At 43.8% G+C, this 24,450-nt stretch overlaps 1 protein-coding gene across 2 annotated transcripts in view; it reads left to right on the forward strand.

The window, feature by feature from the left end:
- The window catches only part of CCR6 (C-C motif chemokine receptor 6), a 242,050-nt gene that overhangs the window by 152,857 nt on the left and 64,743 nt on the right, over positions 1–24,450 (forward strand). For both annotated transcript variants that reach the window (XM_073673265.1, XM_073673266.1), the window contains exon 2: positions 10,855–10,946. The gene's annotated coding sequence lies outside the window, so the exon portion shown is untranslated. The remainder of the gene's footprint in view (positions 1–10,854; positions 10,947–24,450) is intronic.

Consider the following 24,450-nt stretch of genomic DNA (forward strand, 5'->3'; position numbering starts at 1 on the left):
TATCTCACAATCCCTTTATATATATTTTCTTTGACTGGGATAATAAACCCTCGTCTCCATATCCCTATACATACTTTCACATTCTGATAAAAAAGAAGAGGGGAGAATCAATAATTAACATACACATATATATAAAAAATAAAGAAAGAAATATATCAGTTAGGTAACTGAAATATGACCTTGTGGGAGTGGAATTATAACAATTGAATTAAATAAAATAAAAAAAGTTTGACATCGGGGAAGTTTCCACTTTCGAAGATTTAGACTCAATCATATTACGATTGAATATTGGCATCATACACACACCGGTTCGGAGGTGAGGCGAGTCCGTTTGGTGCTTCTCCCCTTGTGCCAGGGAGGTTGCGAGTGTGGGCTGTTACATCCACTATGCAGACAAGTGTGTCACGCAGAGAGAATCGCACTGTAGTAGATATTCAGTGTCTGTGGCTGGAGATGTGGGGACCTCCAGCATGTCTGTGCAAAAAGACACTGACTGTGAGCAGGCAAACCCGCATTACTACATTGGCTGTTCATTTTCCTGTTTTGTTACTTTGTGCCGAGATGGCTGTGTTTTGTTTCCTTTGAAAGTGCGGTTTATGAAGCCTGAATAAACCTGCCTTGGACGTTTTAAAGAGACAGTGTCCCGTGCCTACCTCTAACGGGGCTGAGTAAGTACTAAACCATACACTTGGTGGAGAATGCAGGCACGAATCCCAAAGGGCAGTGTGACTGCTACAGGAAACCGTTTATGTCCTGGGTAAAGGCCGCCAGCCAGCCAGGGACGCTGGACAAAATGGAGGACCTGCTTAAACATTTGTTGCAGGCACAGCAAACGCAGCACCAGCAAAGCATGCAGAGCCAGCAGAACATGCAACAGCAGCATCGGAAGCTGTTGCAGAGCAAGCAGAACATACAGCAGCAGCAAAGGGAGCAGTAGCAGGAGACAGGAGGAGGCAGCGTATCTGTGCAAAAAGACAGTGACTGTGAGCGGGCGAACCCGCAGTACTACGTGGACTGTTCATTTTCCTGTTTTGTTACTTTGTGCCAGAGACAGCTGTGTTTTGTTTCCTTTGAAAGTGGGGTTTATAAAGCCTGAATAAACCTGACTTGGACATCTTAAAGAGACAGTGTTATGTGCCTACCTTTAACGCGACTGAGTGAGTACAAAACCCTACACAATGTATTACTTAGTTTACTGGGTGCAGCAGTTGGGAGGCAATCAGAGTTTTTAGATGTAGCATGTAGCAGAACTAAGAAAGTTAACCGTGCCTACACAGTTGATGAGCAGCTTTCTGTGTACATTTTATATTACATAGTAACATAGTAACATAGTTTTTAAGGTTGAAGGAAGACTAAGTCCATTTAGTTCAACCCATAGCCTAACTTGTTGATCCAGAGGAAGGCAAAAAAAAACCATGTGGCAAACACTAAGCTCCACATTGGGGAAAAAAATTCCTTCCCGACTCCATACGACAAGCAGACTAGTTCCCTGGATCAACGCCCTATCAAGGAATCTAGTATTTATAACCTGTAATATTATACTTTTCAAGAAAGGCATCCAGGCCCTTCTTAAATTTTAGTAGTGAATCACTCATTACAACATCATGCGGCAGAGAGTTCCATAGTCTCACTGCTCTTACAGTAAAGAATCCCCGTCTGTGATTATGATATAACCTTCTTTCCTCCAGACGTAGAAGATGCCCCCTTGTCCCCGTCTCAGGCCTCAGAGTAAAAAGATCAGTAGAAAGGTCTTTGTACTGTCCCCTCATATACTTGTACATAGTAATAAGATCACCCCTAAGCCTTCTTTTTTCCACAGTAAATAACAGTAAGTGCTTGACAGTAAGGTGCTAATCAGTGGTGGGGACAGAGTTAGAACAGGATGTACCAGAGCTGTAGTCCTGTAGTGTTAATGTCCTTGTGATAAAACACTCATTGTATTGAAACAATAGCACACAGCTGAATAAGTGACACAATGATGAAATGAGTGTCTCAGCCTCTAAACCATGTTGTACTCAGGTTAAACCCCTTCTTGTCTTCTTTCCAGACATACAGGAGTTAAATAATCTGCTGAACGTCGTTACTGTTTCTACTGGTGGCCCAAAGGGAGAAAAGACATAAAAAAAATTCTTAAAGTAAATTAGTATGTAAAATCTATTTTCATCTGGAACACATTAAAGAAGCACTCGAATGAACTTTTTGCTTCTCTAAACTTGTGTATACAGTGGTGTGAAAAAGTGTTTGCCCCCTTCCTGATGTCTTATTCTTTTGCATATCAGATCACAAAACAAATTTAAATATTAGACAAAGATAACACAAATGCAGTTTTTAAATGAAGGTCTTTATTATTAAGGGAAAAAAAATCCAAACCTACAAGGCCCTGTGTGAAACAGTGATTGTCCCCTAAACCTAATAACTGTTTGGGTGACCCTTAGCAGCAACAACTGTAATCAAGCATTTGCAATAACTGGCAATGAGTCTTTTACAATGCTCTGGAGGAATTTTGGCCCTTTCATCTTTGCAAATTGTTGTAATTCAGCCACAATGGAGGGTTTCCGAGCATGAACCGCCCTTTTAAAGGTCATGCCACAGCATCTCAATCGGATTAAGGTCAGGACTTTGAATAAGCCACTCCAAAAGTCTTAATTTGTTTTTTTTAAGCCATTCAGAGGTGGACTTGCTGTTGTGTTCTGAATCATTGTCCTGCTGTATAACACAAGTGCACTTCAGCTTGAGGTCACAAACAGATGGCCGGACATTCTCCTTCAGGATTTTTTGGTAGACAGCAGAATTCATGGTTCCATTTATCACAGTGAGTCTTCCAGGTTCTGATGCTGCAAAACAGCTCCAGACCATCACACTGCCATCACCATATTTTACTGTTGGTATGATGTTCCTTTTTTGACATGCTGTGATACTTCTATGCCAGATGTAATGGGACATACACCTTCCAAAAAGTTAAACTTTTGTCTCATCGGTCCACAGAGTATTCTCCCAAAAGTCTTGGCAAGATGTTTTCTGGCAAAACTGAGATGAGACTTTATGTTCTTTTTGCTCCGCAATGTTTTTCATCTTGTAACTCTGCCATGCATGCCATTTTTTGCCCATCTTCTTTCATGGTGGAGTCATGAACACTGACCTTAACTGAGGCAAGTGAGGCCTGCAGTTATTTGGATGTTGTTGTGTGGTCTTCTGGGACCACTTGGATGAGTCGTTGCTGCGCCCTTGGGGTAATTTTGGTTGGCCGGTCACACCTGGGAAGGTTCACCAATGTTCAATGTTTCCACTATTTGTGTATATTGGTTCTCACTGTGGTTCGCTGGAGTCCTAAAGCTTTAGAAATGGCTTTATAATCTTTTCCAGATTGAAAGATCTCAATTACTTTGTTTCTCATTTGTTCTTGAATTTCTTTGGACCGCAGCATGATGTGTAGCTTTTGAGGATCTTGTGGTTTACTTCACTTTGTCAGGCAGGTCCTATTTAAGTGATTTTTTGATTGAGAACAGGTGTTGCAATAATCAGGTCTGTGTGTGGCTAGGGAAATTATACTCAGCTTCCTAAAGATGTGGTAAACCACAGTTAATTCATTCTTTTGCGGAAATTTAAAATAAAGCAAAATTAGGCTCTCACAAGCCATAGTTTCTAGAAAAGTAATTCTACATAATTTTCAACAACTATTTAGTGATATTTAACATATGGTAAGGTACTTCTTGAAACATATGACCTTTGGCTCAATAATGCATATGTGACGGACAGGCCGTGAGGCAGAGAATTCAGATGTTCCGGGGTCGGTACCAAGAGGGCACATGGTAAACTAAGAGAAAAGACGAGGGCGCAAGTCATGTCACAATCCAGGGTCAAAATACCAGAGAAATTGCGGATAAGCAAAGGGGCAAAAACAAACGGTAGTCAGAACACGATCCAAAGGTCAGGCAGCAGTAGATCACAACTCACAGCACAGGAATCAGGCAAACACACACCAAAGAGCAGAAGCTTTTAACTGGCAGTGATCTGGGCCGGACTGCTCACTTAATGTCACGCAAGTGTGGCGCCCCTGAGGGTTCGACCGCCACAGGGATGCTGCACTTCTTTAATGGAGTGTAGTGTTCCTCCTCTGAGGTAAGGCCAGTGTGATAGTCGTGACCTAACCTTTTGCATCCAACACCACACTTCTCCACCAGAGGGAGCTTTTATGCACTAGGTGCTGCTCCCCTGGTTACAGGGAGACTGGGGAACACAAAGTGGTAGGAACCAGTTAGTGGGTGAGGGTGGAGGACTTACAAGTTAGTGACACTTTAAATTTCATATATTAAATAAAAAGCCATATTTGATCTTGGTCCAGAGTTCTTCTTCTCTTTGGTGCAACCTGGCTAGTCGGCCTTGGTCGTGCTGTGCTGTCAAAATACTGTGTGTAATGTGACTTCCCTCCGGGAGCGCAGATCCTGTGTGGGCCTGCTCCGTCAAGGGACACAGCACCCTGGTCTTGGGACGAGAGGTAGGTTGTAGACACGGAATGTCTCAACCCGGCCAAGGACCGAGATCAAGAAGGCCCGGAGCCTAAGATCGGGGCTCCACAGCAAATGGATCCCAGGCAGGATGCAGACGGAGTGATGTACGCCACCTGTCCTCGCCATGCTGATATAGTCAGAGGTACTCCGGCTGCAAGAGGGGTACCGGCCCCCGACACCCGACCTTGCTACTTTACGTCCTGGATGGGAAAGCCCGGTTAGGCCCAGAGGATCCCACCGGGTATCAGATGGAGAGGAATTGCCACCCGTACCCTTGTTCTGAGAGGAGCTCAGAGGGAGACCCGGCCTATCTATGTACCCACGGACAGGAAAGGATTCGGTCTGTAGTTCAGGAACACTCTGGTGTAAGGTCGCGACTGAATGCTGGACTTCCTCGGAGGTAGTCGGACCCCCGTTCCTGGTAGCCGCAGGACTCCGTGGGGAGCAGGGAGTCGCCTCCCCTCTGTCATCTCTGAGTGAGTAAAGCTTTGGAAGTTCACCCCTATGGCCTCCGGACTGTTCATTATGCTCCATACCATGCAACGCGGTGCCCATACTCCCCGCACTGCTACCCCCTCCATCCTGTCGGCCTGCCCTGAGGCCTTGCTCTGCCTGTGGGGAGCAGTGAGAACTTTGGCCGCCATGACACCAGGCCTCGGCGGACTGCAGCGGCGCTGGTGACCCTTCACCAGGCACCACAGGTGGCGTAGTCGTTAAATAAGCCACTCAACCCGGATGAGCCCACAACATCTTCCTTTCATGTGACGGCCCTGAGCACGGGTTGGGTCCGGGCCACGGCTACATCCCATCTCTTCACCACGGGACCCGACTCTGAGTCCCCCATCACCCAGGGTACACTCAAAACTAAAAGGGCTCTTTCGAGAATGAGGCGTCACACAAGGTGTGGTAAAGACTAAGTGCAACACAAAGGGAAGAGGGGAAGGGAGCCCAGATTCTAGGGAAAGGGGGGAGTGGAGACCTCCTAGGCTGATCTGATATCACCCTTTCTCCCCTACCTTCCCTATATTGGTTCCTCACCAATCGCCGCACAGGAACCTATCCCTGTATTTCCCTAGCGCTTGGCCATGGATAAGGAAGGGGGGATGAACACTAGTCGATCCTAACTAACAACTAAAGACAACAAGATACACAGACACGGGGGAAAGATAACTTAGCTTGAGCCGACTTCAGAGAGATAACACACATGTTCTTTTAGTACCAGAGAGGAAGTAAACAGACTTCACTCGCTCGAAGCTTTCACAAGGAAACATGTGAATATCACCGGCACCACCCTGTAGCAAAGAGAAACTATTTAAACACCCAGGCAAGGGTGTCAATTAGAGCAGGAGGGAGGTAGCCTCTGGGTCCTAGAGTGAAACAGCTAAGAAGATGTCTGTAATGCCAAGCGATGAGATCCTCTGCAATCAACTGCAGGACGACTGTCTGTCATATCTGACACGCCAATGACACCTAAATAGCAGGGCAATTACTAAGAACAGGGAACACTTGTAGGGATCTCTGCACCTCCCAGTCTTCAGATAGGTCAACTGAGCTGTCAATCAAGGCATTGACAGCTCAGCATGCGCCAGCACAGGAAAGGATGACAGGGCTGTCCATCACTGAGTCCTGGACACACTGAGAAGAGGAATCATGACAGTGACAGTACACCCTCTTCTGGGTGGGCACCAGACCCCCCGGTTTACCAGGAAACTACAATGAAAAGCTCTGACCAAACGATCAGCCTTCAACAAACAAACCAGAACCCAGGATCCCTCCTTGGGTCCGTATTCCCTCCAGTGAACAAGATACTGGAGGGTGATTTGGACACTCCGAGAATCCACAATCCTCTGCACCTCTTACTCCAAACCTCTATCAACAAACACTGCAGGAGGCGGGGACAAGACAGACAACACTGAAGGAACAAACTTCTTTAACAGGGATCTGTTGAAAACATTGGGGACACGAAGGGACTGTGGAAGCTTTAATCTAAAGGTAACTTGATTGACTACCTTCAGAATCTCGGATGTGCCAATAAATTTAGGACCCAATTTCGCCAACGGTACTTTTAGCCTAATATGTCTTGGATGATAACCAAACTTTAATTGTAAGGTGCTGCGGAATATGTTTGGCGCTATAAAAGTAAAAAAAATATTATTATTATAAACTTTATCCCCAACTTTTAAAGTGGAACTTGCCAAGAGTTTCCTAATGGCCTTATGTTTTTGATGAAACTGAGCCACCCCAATATTCCTCTGAACCTTCCTCCAAACATCCCCAAGTTTCTGTATGGTCACTTCTACTCCAGGGCACCCAGAACTCATCCTAGATAATTCACCAAAATGAGGATGAAAACCGTAATTACAAAAGAAAGGCGAGGTTTCATGAGAATGATACACCCGACTGTTAAAGGTTAACTCATCAAAAAGGTGAGAATGAAGACCAGTCCTCTTGCTGAGCCGCAACAAAATATCTTATAATTAGTTCTAATGATTGATTTGCCCTCTTTGTCTGCCCTTTGGTTTCACGATGGTAAGCAGAGGAAAACGACAAATCAATCCCCAATTTCCTACAAAATTCTCTCTAGAATTTAGAGACAAATTGCACCCCCCTATTAGATACAATGTTCAAAGGAATACCATGCAGTCTCACCACATGATTGATAAATAACCTGGAAAGCATTTCAGCATTAGGTAACCCCGATAACGGAACAAAGTGAGCTTGTTTACTGAATTGGTCAACTACCACCCAAATAACAGTTTTTCACCAGACAAATGCAAATCAGTAATAAATCCATGGACAAATGAGTCCACGGTCTTTCTGGAATAGGCAATAGAGCCAATTTCCTGGCCAGCCGGTTATGACAGACTTTAGCGCGTGCAAAAAAACCTCACAAGCGGATACAAAAATCCTTAATATCGTTAAGCATGGATGGCCACCAAAAGAGTATAGCAACAGCTTTCTGTGTAGCAGTGACCCTTGTGTGACCACTTGAGACGGAATCATGAAACTCCTGCAATAGACGTAATCTTAGATACACAGGCACAAATAATATAGATTTAGGAGTAGCAAATGGGGCCAACAACTGGAACTCACAAATTTCACCTTCCAATTCCAAGGATACCATAGAAATCACAATTCCTAGAGGAAGAATGGAGGATGGAGGTTCTGTGGGAGAAACTGAATAAAGGCTGCTTGATAAAGCGTCAGCCCTAATATTCTTAGTCCCCGGTCTGAACGTGATGGAAAAATGTAATCTAGAAATCAATAAGGACCATCTGGCCTGTCTAGGGTTTAAACTTTAGCTGATTTAATATAAGCTAAATTTTTATAATCTGTCACTACAGTAGCAGAATGAATAGCCCCCTCCAAAAAAATGTCTCCATTCTTCAAAAGCTAACTTTACATCAAGCAGCTCACAATTGCAAACATCATAATTTCTTTCAGCAGATTAATGTTTCCTAGAGAAAAATGCACATTGTTGCAAGTTGGTCAGAGTTTTGGAACCTTCAAAAAAAAAACAACCCTTACCCCAACCTCTGAGGCATCCACCTCTACGATGAATGGTTTCTGGAGATCGGGTTGAATCAAAACTGGAGCAGACGTGAAGCATTCCTTTAATGTAACAAAGGAGCTAATAGCGTCCAACCCTAAGATCCACCCCTTTACGTGTGAGGTCAGTAAGGGGTTTAACGATCAAAGAAATACCCCTAATACATTTTCTGTAGTAATTGGCGAATCCTAAAAATCATTGCAGTGATTTCAGGTCAAGAGGTGGAACCCAGTCTATTATAGCCTGCACCTTACCAGGGTCTATGTTAAACCCATCAGCTGATACTATGAACCACAGGAACAATATTTCTTGAACAAAAAAAGTAAATTTTTCCAATTTAGCAAACAAAGACTTTTCCCTGAGTTTCTGTTAAATAAACCGAACAAGCTCATAGTGTGAATCCAGATCAGGTGAAAAAATTACAATGCTTGTTTACCAGTGGTAAATTACCACAATAAACCTTACAATAAAATCAGAAAAAATGTCATTCATAAAGTTATGAAAGACAGCAGGTGCATTTGTTAAACCAAAAGTCATGACAAAATTTTCAAATAAACCCTTCAACGTTCAAAGCACTGTTTTCCACTCATCACCCTTCTGGATACTTATAAGCCACTCTAAGGTCCAGTTTAGAAAACCATTTATCCCAGCAAACTGATTATACAGGAGATTAGTGGAAGCGGGTAAGTATTCTTAACTGTGATTTTGTTTAGTTCACGGAAATCGAATATGATCCTTCTGTAAACTTTCGTTTACATATTCTTTCATGGCGGCACGTTCAGATCCCTACAAATTATACAGATGAGCTTTACGCAATTTGACCTTAGGAAAAATATTTATAGCACAATCATAAGGATGATGGGGAAGTAGTATCACTGTGTCTTTTTCCGAGAACACATCTCTGAAGTCTTACCTGTACGCCGGCAGACCCTCCAGACTAGCAGAGCAAATTTGTACAGAACTAAGACATTTCTTACGACAGTGGGAACTCCATTTAACAATATCCTTCCAACCTCAATCAATAACAGGATTATGAATACGCAGCCATGGAAATCCCAACACCAACCCAGCAGGTAAATTATTCAACACATAGCAGTAGATGGACTCAGAGTTCCTACTCTAAGTGTGAAATTACCAGCTGAACAAAATTCTGAAGTAACGGTGTCCTGTCAATGGTGACAATTTGAATGGGTCTATCCAATCTAACTATTCCTAATCCTAATTTAAGAACCAATCCATAATTAAAGATGTTGGCGGCAGACCCACAGTCAATGGAAGAAAGAGCAGATAACCACAGGTTCTGAAAACAAAGTTCCACGTTCAGCAGTACTTTATCTGAGAAGTTAAAGGGTACCTGGAAGTCTGTGTGACCTCCTCGACAATCACCCAGACTTAGACGTTTCCTGGTGGGTGGCTGGCTTGAGGGTATGTCGAGCAGTCCTTCAGAGTATGCGAAAGGCCACGGTGAAACTGACACCTAAGAGCTGCATCATTCCACAGAACTTCAGAGGACCATTGCCGGAATTCAGAACTACAGTCCTCCGTGGTGCGGCCCACCTGCATCAGGTTCATGATCTTTGCCTCTTCCACCTGGACCCTATCAGATTCATCATAGATCATCCCTAAAGTGTCAAAAAAGGCATCAATGGAAAACCGGTCTGGGGCTAGTGGAGATAAAGAGAATGTCCAAATCTGAGGACCTCCTCGCAATAGGGACATGATTATTCCCACCCGCTGGTACTCATCCCCTGAAGACCAGGGTTGTAAGGTAAAAAATAGTCTGCAGCTCTCCCTGAATATCGTAAACTGATTCTTCTCCACCAAAAATTTGTCAGGAAGTGCCACTATTGGTTCGGGGAAGACCAACTGTGAATCAGAAGGTACAGGTTTCATTGCTACAGTCGATAGTGGAGGGTTTTGTGATGTATCCATAGTACTAGAAAACTGACCCTGCAGCTGGGACTGTAAAGATACTAGTCTTTGGTGTTCCCTGGCCAGATCCTGAACCCTCTTGGTCAGATTTGCCATCTGATCACAGAGTGTATGAAATGGATCGGTGAGGGAAAAAAATGTATATGGCCAGTCAAAATGTGATGCTAGTCATTACTCACAGACAGGCAATGATGCAGAGAATTAAGACGTTTCGGGGTCAGTAACAAGAGAGCACCTAGTAAACTAAGGGAAATGACAAGGGCATAAGTCAGGTCACAGTCCAGTGTCAGAATACCAGAGAAGTAACAGATAAGCAAAGGGACAAAAACAATGGGTAGTCATAACATAGTCCAATGGTCAGCAGCAGTAGATCACAGGTCAGCAGCAGTAGATCACAACTCACAGCACAGGAATCAGGCACACACACACCAAAGAGTAGAAGCTTTTGACTGGTAGAGATCGGGGCCAGACTGCTCACCTAAATAGCAGGACAATTACTAAGAATAGGGAACAATTGGAGGAATCTCTACACCTCCCAGTCTTCAGATAGTTCAACTGAGCTGTCATTCAAGGCACTGACAGCTCAGCATGCTCCAGCACAGGATAGGATGACAGAGCTGTCCATCACTGAGTCCCTGACACACTGAGCAGAAGAATCGTGACAGCATACGTGCAGTCTTGAGATATATGTGTCTTCAAAGATAAATGTGAACAATGTATCATATTTTGTTTTTTTAATCTTTATCTCAAAGTTCCTTTACATTACTTTTTGTTTGTTTTCATTGGGTTTTTTTACTTCACAGTATTGAAAACCTTGATATCATGTCACAGTGTAATAAATTGTATTATTTCTTCTTTTTTTAGGGACTTTATCAATAAAGCAAAAGAAGGTTCTCACAAGCTATAGATTCATTTTCAACAACAATTTAAAGATTTTTAAAGATATTTAATTACCGGTAAGGTACTTCTTGAAACATATGATCTTTACTCAAAAATACAGTACAGACCAAAAGTTTGGACACACCTTCTCATTTAAAGATTTTTCTGTATTTTCTTGACTATGAAAATTGTACATTCACACTGAAGGCATCAAAACTATGAATTAACACATGTGGAATTATATACTTAACAAAAAAGTGTGAAACAACTGAAAATATGTCTTTTATTCTAGGTTCTTCAAAGTAGCCACCTTTTGCTTTGATGACTGCTTTGCACACTCTTGGCATTCTCTTGATGAGCTTCAAGAGGTAGTCACCAGAAATGGTCTTCCAACAATCTTGAAGGAGTTCCCAGAGATACTTAGCACTTGTTGGCCCTTTTGCCTTCACTCTGCGGTCCAGCTCAACCCAAATCATCTCGATTGTGTTCAGGTCTGGTGACTGTGGAGGCCTGGTCATCTGGCGTAGCACCCCATCACTCTCCTTCTTGGTCAAATAGCCCTTACACAGCCTGGAGGTGTGTTTGGGGTCATTGTCCTGTTGAAAAATAAATGATGGTCCAACTAAACGCATATTGGATGGAATAGCATGCCACTGCAAGATGCTATGGTAGCCATGCTGGTTCAGTATGCCTTCAATTTTGAATAAATCCCCAACAGTGTCACCAGGAAAGCACCCCCACACCATCACACCTCCTCCTCCATGCTTCACGGTGGGAACCAGGCATGTAGAGTCCATCCATTCACCTTTTCTGCGTCGCACAAAGACACGATGGTTGGAACTAAAGATCTCAAATTTGGACTCATCAGACCAAAGCACAGATTTACACTGGTCTAATGTCCATTCCTTGTGTTCTTTAGACCAAACAAGTCTCTTCTGCTTGTTGCCTGTCCTTAGCAGTGGTTTCCTAGCAGCTATTTTACTATGAAGGCCTGCTGCACAAAGTCTCCTCTTAACAGTTGTTGAACAGATGTGTCTGCTGCTAAAACTTTGTGTGGCATTGACCTGGTCTCTAATCTGAGCTGCTGTTAACTTGCGACTGATGACTCGGATAAACTTATCCTCAGAAGCAGAGTTGACTCTTGGTCTTCCTTTCCTGGGGCAGTCCTCATGTGAGCCAGTTTCTTTGTAGCGCTTGATGGTTTTTGCAACTGCACTTGGGGACACTTTCAAAGTTTTCCCAATTTTTCACACTGACTGCCCTTCATTTCTTAAAGTAGTGATGGCCACTCGTTTTTCTTTACTTAGCTGCTTTTTTCTTGCCATAATACAAATTCTAACAGTCTATTCAGTAGGACTATCAGCTGTGTATCCACCAAACTTCTGCACAACACAACTGATGGTCCCAACCCCATTTATAAGGCAAGAAATCCCACTTATTAAACCTGACAGGGCACACCTTTGAAGTGAAAACCATTTCCGGTGACTACCTCTTGAGGCTCATCAAGAGAATGCCAAGAGTGTGCAAAGCAGTCATCAAAGCAAAAGGTGGCTACTTTGAAGAACCTAGAATATAAGACATATATTCAGTTGTTTCAAACTTTTTTGTTAAGTATATAATTCCATGTGTGTTAATTCATAGTTTTGATGCCTTCAGTGTGAATGTACAATTTTCATAGTCATGAAAATACAGAAAAATCTTTAAATGAGAAGGTGTGTCCAAACTTTTGGTCTGTACTGTACATATCTGCAGTCTTGAGATATTAATATCTTCAAAGTTAAATGAGAACAATGTCTCTGAAGGAAAACAATTGAACATTTTGTCTCAATTCCAGTTATGTAACATTAGTCAACCTTCGTAGCACACCATCTGGAATCAAGTTTACACTTAAAAACACTGTTGTGGTTAACATGGGAGTGTAGTTTTTTTCATATAAATGTGTGGTTAACATTATCTGTGTTTAACATTAAGTGCTTATTACCTTACTTTCATATAATATACTTTTACAACACATTATCTTGCAACTCTGCTGTTTAATGTTATTTAATGTTACTGTTAATAACAGTGTATACTGCATACACATTTGACAGATTTGTTGCAGAAATTTTTGTGAATAAAATTTTTATAATTCTGATAGATTAGACTATCACAGAAATTTCTTCAATAAATAAACAGTTTGCAAATTTACCTTTAGATTGCATGCATCTTTTTTCGCATATGACAGTTTGTATATTTAATTATGGCAACACCAATAGTATCTTGTACAATATACTGCTAATTTGCAATTTCAATATTTTTAGGCATATAGTCACTTGTGTATTAATTAAAAACATATTTTGGAGCAATATCATGGTGCTGTATTCATGTTCTGATGGTGGTTTTCCTTCTGGATTAATGCACTGATGATTGTTCTGGTGCTGAATCCATACTGATTGTGCTTCTGGTGCTTTTTGTATGTATTAATGTTGTCTCTAGTGCTGTACTGATGATGGTTCAGGTTATTTATTCATATACTGATGGTGGTTTTGGTATTGTATTCACTTACTGATTTGGCTCTGATGTTCATGTACTCATGATGGTTCTGGAGATGTATTCCTGTACTGATTGTGGTTCTCCTGTTACGTTCATGTGCTGATGTTGGATGATGTATTCCTGTACTAGTGATAGTTCTAGTACTGTATTCATGTGCTGATGATGGTTCTGGAATTTTATTCATATGCTGATGGCGGTTCTGATGTTGTATTCCTCTACTTATAGTTGTTTCCAGCTGTATTCATGTACTGATGTTGCTTTGAGTGCTGTATTCATTTACTGTTGATGGTTCTGATGCTGTATTCATATGCTGATATTTAATTGGGGGTTGTACTTATGTACTGATAATGGTTCTGTTGCTGTATTCCAGTACTAATAGTGGTTCTAGTGCTTTTTTCATATTATTATGGTGGTTCTGGTGCTGTATTTATGTCCTGATTATGTATTCATGCACTGATGGCGTTTCTTGTGTTACATTCATATACCATTCACATACTGATGATGGTTCTGGTGCTGTGTCCATGTACTGTTGAAGGTTTTCGTGCTGAATTCATGTACTAATTATAGTTCTAGTACTGCATTCCTGTTTTGATCATGACTCTAGTGCTGTGTTCATGTACTGATGGTGGGTTTGGTTCTGCATTCATATATTGATGGTGACTTTGGTGCTATATTCACTTAATGATGATGGTTCTGGTGCTGGACTCATATACTAATAGTGGTTTTGGTGCTGTGTTATTGTATGGATAGTGGTTCTGCTGATGATTTCCTGTACTGATGATGGTTTTTAGGCTATATTCATGTACTGTTGGTGGTTCTGGTGCTGTACAGATGTTGCAATCCATAATTTGTGAAATTATGTTGCGGAATTCATGTAGAACTGCAGTACATGTTAGAACCTTGCTGTTAGGTTTTTTTTCCTTTGCTGGTCACATGACCTTGTTGGCCTATTTAATCCTGCTCCGCCCTTCTGGCTTTGCTGGACTTCATTGTATATCTACTTTCTAGCTAGCCTGTGCTCTGTATCTATCTCTGTTAGTTTGCTTGGTCTACGGACCTCTATGTTCTATCTATTTTGTTTGTTCGTCTGTCTGCTACTATTTCTGTTAGGAGGTGTCCCATATTCCTTCCAGTCCTTAGTACTTATAGGGATTCCCTCCCCACATCTATAGGTCTTCGTACAGACTAGATTAGGACTTTAGCAGGTCTGATCGCAGGATCAGGTTCCCTGTTACATCGTAGGGATTCAGCTGAGTCCTATAGTAGGGACAGATCTCCTCTCTTTCCTTAGCTTTGGTAGCAGAACATAACAGTAAGTCCAGCCTGCAAATTCTCTAAGGAAAGATTTTTTTTTGTTCCATCATGGTGTCGGTTCAGGATTTGGCTAAACACCTGCAGGGACTCTCTCTGGAAGTGGCCGAGCTCCGTCAGCACGTGAGTAACTGTCCTGGAGCATATTTCTTGGAGCCTAAGGTATGTTTGCCGGATTTATTTTTTGGTGAACATCGAGAATTTTTTTCATTTAAAAATGCTTGCTTATTGTATTTTCGTTTGAGACCCAAGTCCTCTGGGGATGAATCCCAGCGCGTAGGGTTCATAATGTCACTTTTGCGCAAAGAGCCTCAGGAGTGGGCCTTTTCTTTGCAACCTAGTGATACATGCTTCAGATCAGTGGATAGTTTTTTTTCTGCTTTAGGACTATTATATGATGATCCTGACCGTGTGGTATCAGCTGAGACTGAGTTGAGACGTTTAAAGCAAGGATCAGGTAATGTGGAAAAATATTGTACTCATTTTCGTCGTTGGTCCACTCAAACAGGGTGGAACGATTCTGCTCTGAAAAGTCTATTTCTTGCTGGGCTCAGTGAAAGGGTTAAAGACCTGCTAATTGCTTATCCTACACCTGAGGATTTGCAACAGGCTATGCAATTAGCTATACGGGTGGATAGAAGACTGCGTGCTAGGGTTAATGAGAGCAAATCCTCTGCTATGTCAGTTTCTGGTTATGATAATGTGTGTACTAACAGTGGTGAACCGATGGAGATTGGATCGGTGGCACCTCGCTCTCAAGAAAAAGACCGTCGTTTTTCGGAAGGCTTGTGTTTCTATTGCGGAAAATCTGGTCATTTGATTAAAGGCTGTGAGCTTCGTATGAAGAAAGAAAAAAAAATGGTCAGTCACGCCCGTATTGCCTGTTTAAATTCCAAGGGTATATTTTTAGCTGCTTCCACGATTACTCAGGAAAAATTAATGGAATTTCGGGTGTTTGTTGATTGCGGGTCTACACTAAATGTAATTGATGGGGGATTCGTGGAAAAACTCAATTTAAAACCTGAACCTTTATCATCCCCCATTGCTGTGGTTTCTGTGGATGGCTCCCCTTTGAAGAATATTACTCTCAAGGTCAGTGAATTTCCTCTCACTATTAATGGTGTTCACCATGAGAAATTGGATTTGGTAGTGTTGAATAACTTGCCTTCTCCAGTAATATTGGGTTTGCCCTGGTTAAAATTTCACAATCCTGTACTGGATTGGTCTACCAGTGAAATTAAATCCTGGAGCCATAAATGTTATGACAAGTGTTGTAACGGGCGTATTGCAGCTTTGGATAGGGGAGAATTGCCTGTTCCTATTCAGGATTTTTGGAGAGTTTTTTCTGAGAAAGAATCGCAGGTTTTGCCTCCCCATAGAGACTATGATTGCTCTATTGAATTTGTCCCTGGAGCGACTCTTCCTAAAAGTCGTTTATTTAACCTTACTATTCCTGAGAGGAAGGCTTTGGAGGAATACATACAGACAAGTTTGGCCGCCGGTCACATTAGGCCCTCTAAGTCTCCTGTGGCGGTTGGATTTTTTTTTTGTAAAAAAAAAGGACGGCGGTTTACGTCCTTGTCTAGATTTTCGTGAGATTAACAAAATTACGGTACGCAATCCTTACCCACTGCCATTGATTCCTGATCTGTTTAACCAGTTATTGGGGGCCAAGTGGTTCTCTAAAATTGACCTTAAGGGGGCATACAATCTGTTGCGCATGAAGGAGGGTGATGAATGGAAGACTGCTTTTAACACTCCTGTGGGTCATTTTGAGAATCTGGTTATGCCTTTTGGTCTTACTAATGCTCCTGCATTTTTTCAGAATCTGATTAATGACATCCTTAGACCTTTGATCGGTAAAAATGTGGTTGTGTATTTGGATGACATTTTGATTTATTCGCCAGATCTGGAGTCTCATTGGCGGAGCGTGCGTGAGGTATTACAGTTATTAATGGACAATTCGCTTTTTGCTAAGCTGGAGAAATGTGAGTTCGCTGTACAGAGAATTAGTTTTTTGGGCTACATTATCTCCAGCAAAGGTTTTGAGATGGATCCGGTTAAGGTTCAGGCTGTGCAGGAATGGCCTAGGCCTATTGGTTTGAAATCGATACAGAGGTTTTTGGGTTTCGCCAATTACTATAGAAAATTCATAAAAAAATTTTCTAGTATTGTCAAACCTCTGACTGATCTCACCAGGAAAGGTGCTGATGCGGTTCAGTGGTCTTCTGAGGCCATTGAAGCTTTTGTGTATCTCAAGGAGAGGTTCACCTCTGCTCCCATCCTTATGCAGCCTGATGTTACTAGGCCGTTTTTGGTTGAGGTTGATGCTTCCTCTGTGGGGGTTGGCGCAGTATTGTCTCAGGATAACGGGGATGGATTACATCCCTGTGCCTTTTTTTCAAAAAAATTTTCGGAGACTGAATTGAATTACGATGTTGGTAATCGGGAATTATTGGCTATTAAACTCGCATTTGAACACTGGCGCCACTTCTTGGAAGGTGCGGAATTTCCCGTTCAGGTTCTTACGGATCATAAAAATCTGATATATCTTGATGCTGCCAAGCGCCTGAATGCCCGTCAGGCTAGGTGGGCACTGTTTTTCTCGCGGTTTAATTTCTCCGTTACTTACATCCCTGGTACTAAGAATGTTAAGGCGGATGCCTTGTCTCGCAGTTTTTCTCCCATAGTCGGTGCTGAGAAAGAGGAAAACATTTTACAAGAAGGTGTTGTGATAGCTGCTTTAGACTCCGTTTTGGAAGATGAGATTCTTAAAGCTCAGGAGAATGCCCCATCTAACACTCCTCATGGGAGGTTGTTTGTGCCTGGGACCTTTAGGAGAGATTTGTTTGTTGAGTGTCACGAATCTCGGTTGGCAGGTCATCCCGGAATCTCTGAGACCAAGAGACTGGTGGGTCGCAGTTTTTGGTGGCCTGGATGGCAGAAGGAAGTCATTAAGTGGGTGCGCCAATGTACTATATGTGCTAGATCTAAGTCCTCACATACTCCTGCTGCGGGGTTGCTTTGTCCTTTGGAGGTCCCCAGTGCTCCTTGGACACATTTGGCTATGGACTTTATAACTGACCTTCCCCCCTCTGAGGGTTTTACTGTCATCTGGGTGGTCGTGGACCGTTTTAGCAAGATGTGTCACTTGGTTCCCTTCGTCAAACGGCCCTGCGCTAAAACTCTCGCTAAGACCTTTGTCAAAGAAATTGTCAGACTTCATGGCGTTCCTACTGACATTGTTTCTGATAGGGGTCCTCAGTTCGTGGCTCGTTTTTGGCGTGCCTTTTGTGACAGGTTGGGAATTCATTTGTCGTTTTCGTCCGGATATCATCCTGAATCTAATGGCCAGACAGAAAGGAAAAACCAGGATGTTGAGCAGTTCTTGCGTTGTTTTGTGGCAGACAATCAAGAGGGGTGGTCTGAGTTTCTGCCACTTGCCGAATTTGCTCTGAACAATCATACATCTTCTTCTGCTGGTTGTTCGCCTTTTTTTTGTTGTTCTGGGAGACATCCGTCGTTTGGGTCGTTCTCCAAGTTGGGATCTGCCGTGCCTGAGGAGGAGAATTTTTCCGGTGATTTGGAAAGAGTTTGGACGGATGTGCGTGGTAATCTTCAGGAGGCCAACAGAAAATCTAAAGACTACTTTGATAGGAAACGACAGGAGGTTTTGTTCGCTGTTGGTGACATGGTTTGGTTGTCCTCTAGGAATCTGCGGTTGAGGATTCCTTCTAAGAAATTGGGTCCCAAGTTTGTAGGGCCCTTTAAGGTGCTTCAGGTTGTCAACCAATCTGCTGTTAGGTTGGAGGTTCCTACCTCCTGGAGAATTAATCCGGTCTTTCATGTCTCTCTGTTAAAAAAAGCTGTTGTGTCGGATGGTGACGCCTCTGCCTCTGTTCCTCCGGTGGTGGTGGACGGGGAATATGAAATTTCTCGCATCCTTGACTCTAGACGGTATAGAGGTAGTTTGCAGTATCTTGTGGCCTGGAAAGGTTTCGGACCCGAGGATAACTCTTGGGTGAGGTCAGATGATGTTTCCGCGTCCAGACTTATCAGAGCGTTTCACAGGAGATTTCCTGATAAGCCTGGTCCTAGGGGATCCGGAGGATCCTCTTAGAAGGGGGGGGTACTGTTAGAACCTTGCTGTTAGGTTTTTTTTCCTTTGCTGGTCACATGACCTTGTTGGCCTATTTAATCCTGCTCCGCCCTTCTGGCTTTGCTGGACTTCATTGTATATCTACTTTCTAGCTAGCCTGTGCTCTGTATCTATCTCTGTTAGTTTGCTTGGTCTACGGACCTCTATGTTCTATCTATTTTGTTTGTTCGTCTGTCTGCTACTATTTCTGTTAGGAGGTGTCCCATATTCCTTCCAGTCCTTAGTACTTATAGGGATTCCCTCCCCACATCTATAGGTCTTCGTACAGACTAGATTAGGACTTTAGCAGGTCTGATCGCAGGATCAGGTTCCCTGTTACATCGTAGGGATTCAGCTGAGTCCTATAGTAGGGACAGATCTCCTCTCTTTCCTTAGCTTTGGTAGCAGAACATAACAGTACATGTCCTGTTTGTTCAGTACAGAACAAGGAAAAGTGCTGGTCATAATTTGGGATGCCTGGGGCCGAGGCTGTCATAATGAGTGCTTAAGGCATGTTAATTATATCCCCAAGGACAGTTAGTTACCGCTATACCTCATTTCACAGTGACCTACAGTGGTATGTAAAAGTTTGGGCACCACTGGTCAAAATTACTGTTATTGTGAACAGGTAAGCAAGTTGAAGATGAAATGATCTTTAAAAGACCTAAAGTTAAAGATGACACATTTTCTTTGTATTTTAGACAAAAAAAATATATATTGTAATTTTTTTCATTTTAAAAATTAGAAAAAAGAAAATGGGCCAATGCAAAAGTTTGTGCACCCTGCATTATTAGTACCTAGTAGCACCCCCTTTTGAAAGTATCACAGCTTCTTGTAACCAGTCAAGAGACTTTCAATTACACTCAAAGAAACTGTACTGTATATTATAACACCAATCTGTGTCCATATTACTAAATTCAGTTCTGGCAGGCTTTCCCGCCTCCTGCAAAACCTTATTCATACAGTCACCAAATGCATGCATCAATACTTTAATTTCCAGAATGTTCCTTGGATTGCACCACAAATGTGTCCACCACAGCTGGAACTACCTAAAGCATGTCTCTATATTGTCACCTTTTTACTATGTCATATCCATCAGAAGCACAGACTGCTTTGTCTGCTTTAGCATAGCCCATTCTTTCAGTGCATCACAAAACACCTCTCCAGACTGCACAGATTACTCATCTATCACATACATTTTATCCTTTGTAAATTCTATATGAGCCCTCATTATGTGTCCCAGTACATCAACTGAAGTTGCCAGACTATTTAGATCATGCCAAGTGTGCTCATACATTTGCTGTATTATCTGTATTTATCTTTAAAAGGGGACAGGTTAGTTCTCGGGGGCAGGCAACTGTTTTAACATTACCAATTTGACCGTGGAACCCCATGGGTTATAGTCCTGTGTCTGTCTGATTCTAGTCACTTTGCTTGCCCCTGTCACGCTGTCTCTGTATACTGGAGGTAGGGGGCCTAAGCTGACCCTAAGCTGGGGCCCTGACTAATCCCTCAACCTGGAGGTACTGTTAAAGGTACAGAGGTCCAGGCCGCCAGCGTAACCCCTACCTCCTGAGGATCCCTGCACCTAAGTAATCTAGTCCTGAGAAGGACCCCGATCACAACAAAAGGGGACAAGTAATAATATGCCCACACACAGTACTTAGACGAACGAGACAGTACAAGGGAAAAACCAAAACCACCTTGCATACAAAAACTACACAACTACAACAGAGGGAACACCAACGGGAAAGGAGATAAATGATAAAGCGAGGAAGGGAAAAAACTCTCCGAATACACTTATCTCTGAAACTCCAAATACCACGATCCGCTCTGTTAGTCTGCATGAAATGCTTTCACCAACACTTCCCTAACAGACCAGCAGGCATTTGAAGGAGTCTCACTACAGCAGCATTGATTGCAGCTGGGCGAGGCTGGACCTCGTCTAGCACAGAGAGAGAGAGAATTAACTCCCTCACTGCCGAAAAACACAAAGCACCAAAAAGTCAGCTGCGAGAAGTCAGGCTGTGTAATCGTGACGATCTTCGTGGCGACACACCCGTGACAGTACCCCCCCTTCTACGAGGGGCCTCCGGACCCTCAGGGCCAGGTTTATCCGGGTGAGTCGTGTGGAAGGCCCGAACTAATCGGTCTGCGTTAATATCCGACGCAGGAACCCACATCCTCTCCTCAGGACCATACCCTTTCCAATGAACCAGGTACTGAAGGGACCGGCGATTAAAGCGTGAATCGATGACCCTCGATACCTGGAACTCCAAGTTACCATTGACCACCACTGGAGGCGGAGGTAAAGGTGACGGTACCACCGGCGCCACATACCTCTTAAGCAACGATCTGTGGAACACGTTGTGAATTTTAAACGTAGGGTGGAGGTCAAGACGGAATGCCACCGGATTAATTATAGAACTGATTCTGTACGGCCCGATGAACCTGGGACCCAGTTTCCAGGAGGGAACCTTAAGTTTTATATTCCTGGTAGACAACCATACCCGATCGTTCACACTTAGGTCCGGACCAGACACTCTCCTCCTATCAGCCATACGTTTGTATCGGTTCCCCATAGTATTCAGATTCTTCAGTACCCCTCTCCATACTGAAGCGAGTGATGAGGAAAATCGTTCCTCCTCAGGAACCCCCGAAGAGCCCCCCCTACTGAAAGTACAAAACTGGGGGTGAAAACCATATGCCCCAAAAAACGGGGACTTACCAGTGGACTCGCTCCGCCTATTATTAAGAGCAAACTCTGCCAGAGGTAAGAAAGAAGCCCAGTCCTCCTGGTTCTCTGACACAAAACACCGGAGATATGTCTCCAAGCTCTGGTTCATTCGTTCCGTCTGACCATTGGTCTGAGGATGAAAAGCCGATGAGAACGACAAATGCATCCCCCGCCGTGCACAAAACGCCTTCCAGAACTTGGACACAAACTGAGACCCCCGATCAGACACCACCTTGGAGGGTACCCCGTGAAGCCTCACAATCTCCCCAATGAACACCTGCGCAAGAGTTTTAGCATTAGGGAGAGCAGGAAGAGCGATAAAATGTGCCATCTTGCTGAACCTGTCCACTACAACGAGTATGACCGTTTTACCCGAAGACGGAGGGAGGTCCGTAATAAAGTCCATAGACAGATGAGTCCAAGGACGCTCCGGGATCTTCAAAGGTAAGAGGGCCCCAGACGGACGGGTATGTGAGGTCTTAGAGCGCGCACAAACCCCACAGGACGCGACAAAAGTTACCACCTCCTTATGTAAGTTAGGCCACCAAAACCGACGCGAGAGGAGATCCACAGTTGCTTTACTCCCCGGGTGTCCTGCAAAAACTGAGTTATGGTGTGCCTCGATCACCTTTTGTCGCAACTGATCTGGAACAAACAGTCTCCCCGGAGGTCCAACAGGGGCGTCCCCCTGAGCCTCCAATACCTCCTCCTCCAGCGCAGAGCATACTGCCGAAACCACCACCCCCTCCTGAAGGATAGGAATCGGGTCGTCCGTATTCCCGGCCCCAGGGAAACTACGAGATAAGGCATCCGCCTTTACATTTTTTGACCCAGGACGATATGTAATGACAAAATTAAACCTGGTAAAAAACAATGACCACCTAGCTTGTCTGGGATTCAGACGTTTCGCGGACTCCAGATATAGCAGGTTCTTGTGATCGGTGATGACGGTGACCGGATGGACTGCCCCCTCCAAAAAATGGCGCCACTCCTCAAAAGCTAAGTTAATGGCCAAGAGTTCCCTATTGCCGACATCGTAATTCCTCTCAGCGGACGACAATTTTTTAGAGAAAAAGGCGCACGGATGCCACTTACCAGGGGACGAACCTTGTGACAATACTGCTCCCACCCCTACCTCGGAAGCGTCTACCTCTACAATGAATGGCTGTGACGCATCAGGTTGAATGAGTATGGGTGCCGAGGCAAAACATTTTTTCAAGGAGGAGAATGCTTGACAAGCCTTGTCAGACCACCTAGAAAAATCCGTCCCCTTTTTAGTCATGTCTGTGAGAGGCTTAACCATGGACGAGAAATTACGAATGAACTTCCGGTAATAATTAGCAAACCCCAGGAAACGTTGTAGTGCCTTAAGATTCTCTGGCCGATCCCACTCAAGAACTGCCCGCACTTTCCCAGGGTCCATACGAAAACCGGACGCTGAAACCAGGAAGCCTAAAAACTGGAGTTCCTGTACGGCGAACACACACTTTTCCCATTTGGCATACAGTTTATTATCCCGCAAGATCTGTAACACCTGCCTAACGTGCTCCTGATGAGACACCAGATCCGGCGAGTAAATTAAGATATCATCCAGATATATGACAACAAACTGTCCCACCAGGCGGCGAAAAATGTCATTAACAAAGTGTTGGAACACCGCCGGGGCATTAGTCAGACCGAATGGCATGACAAGGTTCTCATAATGCCTCTCCGGAGTGTTAAACGCCGTCTTCCACTCATCCCCCTCCTTCATCCTAATCAGATTGTACGCCCCCCTGAGATCCAACTTAGAGAACCATTTGGCGCCCACGATCTGATTAAAGAGATCGGGAATAAGTGGGAGCGGATACGGATCTCGGACCGTAATCCGATTAAGTTCACGGAAATCCAGGCAAGGGCATAGGCCTCCATATTTCTTCTTAACAAAGAAGAACCCCGCAGCCACCGGTGAAGATGAAGGTCTAATATGCCCCTTAGCCAGACTTTCTGAAATATAATCCTTCATGGCCTGCCTCTCAGGACCAGAAAGGTTATACAACCTAGCTTTAGGTAACTTGGCCTCAGGGAGCAGTTTTACAGAACAGTCATACTCGCGATGAGGAGGTAGTTCCTGACACCCTTTCTCCGAGAATACATCCTCAAAGTCCGCCAGAAATGGAGGTAAGACCCAAGGAGTAACCGCACCGATGACCGTGTTCATGCAGTTTTTATTACAGAATTTACTCCATTGGCTTATCTCTCTGGTTTGCCAATTAATAACCGGGTTATGCTTAGTTAACCAAGGAAGGCCCAACACTATAGGAGTGGGAAGACCCTCCAACACGTAGCAAGACAACAGTTCTTTATGTATCGCCCCCACTTGAAGTTTTACGTCATGCACAGCTTGCAAAAAACTTCCCTGACCGAGAGGCCTGGCATCGATCGAGAATATGGGGATGGGTTTAGCCAACTCACTCAATCGCATACCTTGAACCCGGGCAAACCGAGCATCAACCAGATTAGCCCCGGCCCCACTATCCAGAAGAACAGATATCCTCTCAGTTCTCGTACCCACCACCACCTCCGCCGGTACGAGAAACTGAGACGAACCTAGGGACGAAATACCTACTCCCAGATTGCCGTCCACCACACAACCTGGGATCAACAGTTTTCCGATGACTCTTCACTCTGCAAGGGACGGGATGGACACCCCCCAATAAAATGTCCCTTTCTCCCGTAGAAGAAACACCTTCCTGTCTTATGGCGCACCACCGGTCCCCTCCCCCGAAATGATGTCCCTCCTAATTGCATAGGCTCCTCTGGACTGACCAGGGGAACCACCATATGAGGGGACCTTGTAGGAGGTGGAGTCATCACAGGGGGT

The sequence above is a fragment of the Phyllobates terribilis genome, unplaced genomic scaffold (genome assembly GCF_046119375.1).
Source record: "Phyllobates terribilis strain yellow unplaced genomic scaffold, ASM4611937v1 Scaffold_3__8_contigs__length_932513732, whole genome shotgun sequence".
Taxonomy (NCBI): Eukaryota; Metazoa; Chordata; class Amphibia; order Anura; family Dendrobatidae; genus Phyllobates; species Phyllobates terribilis.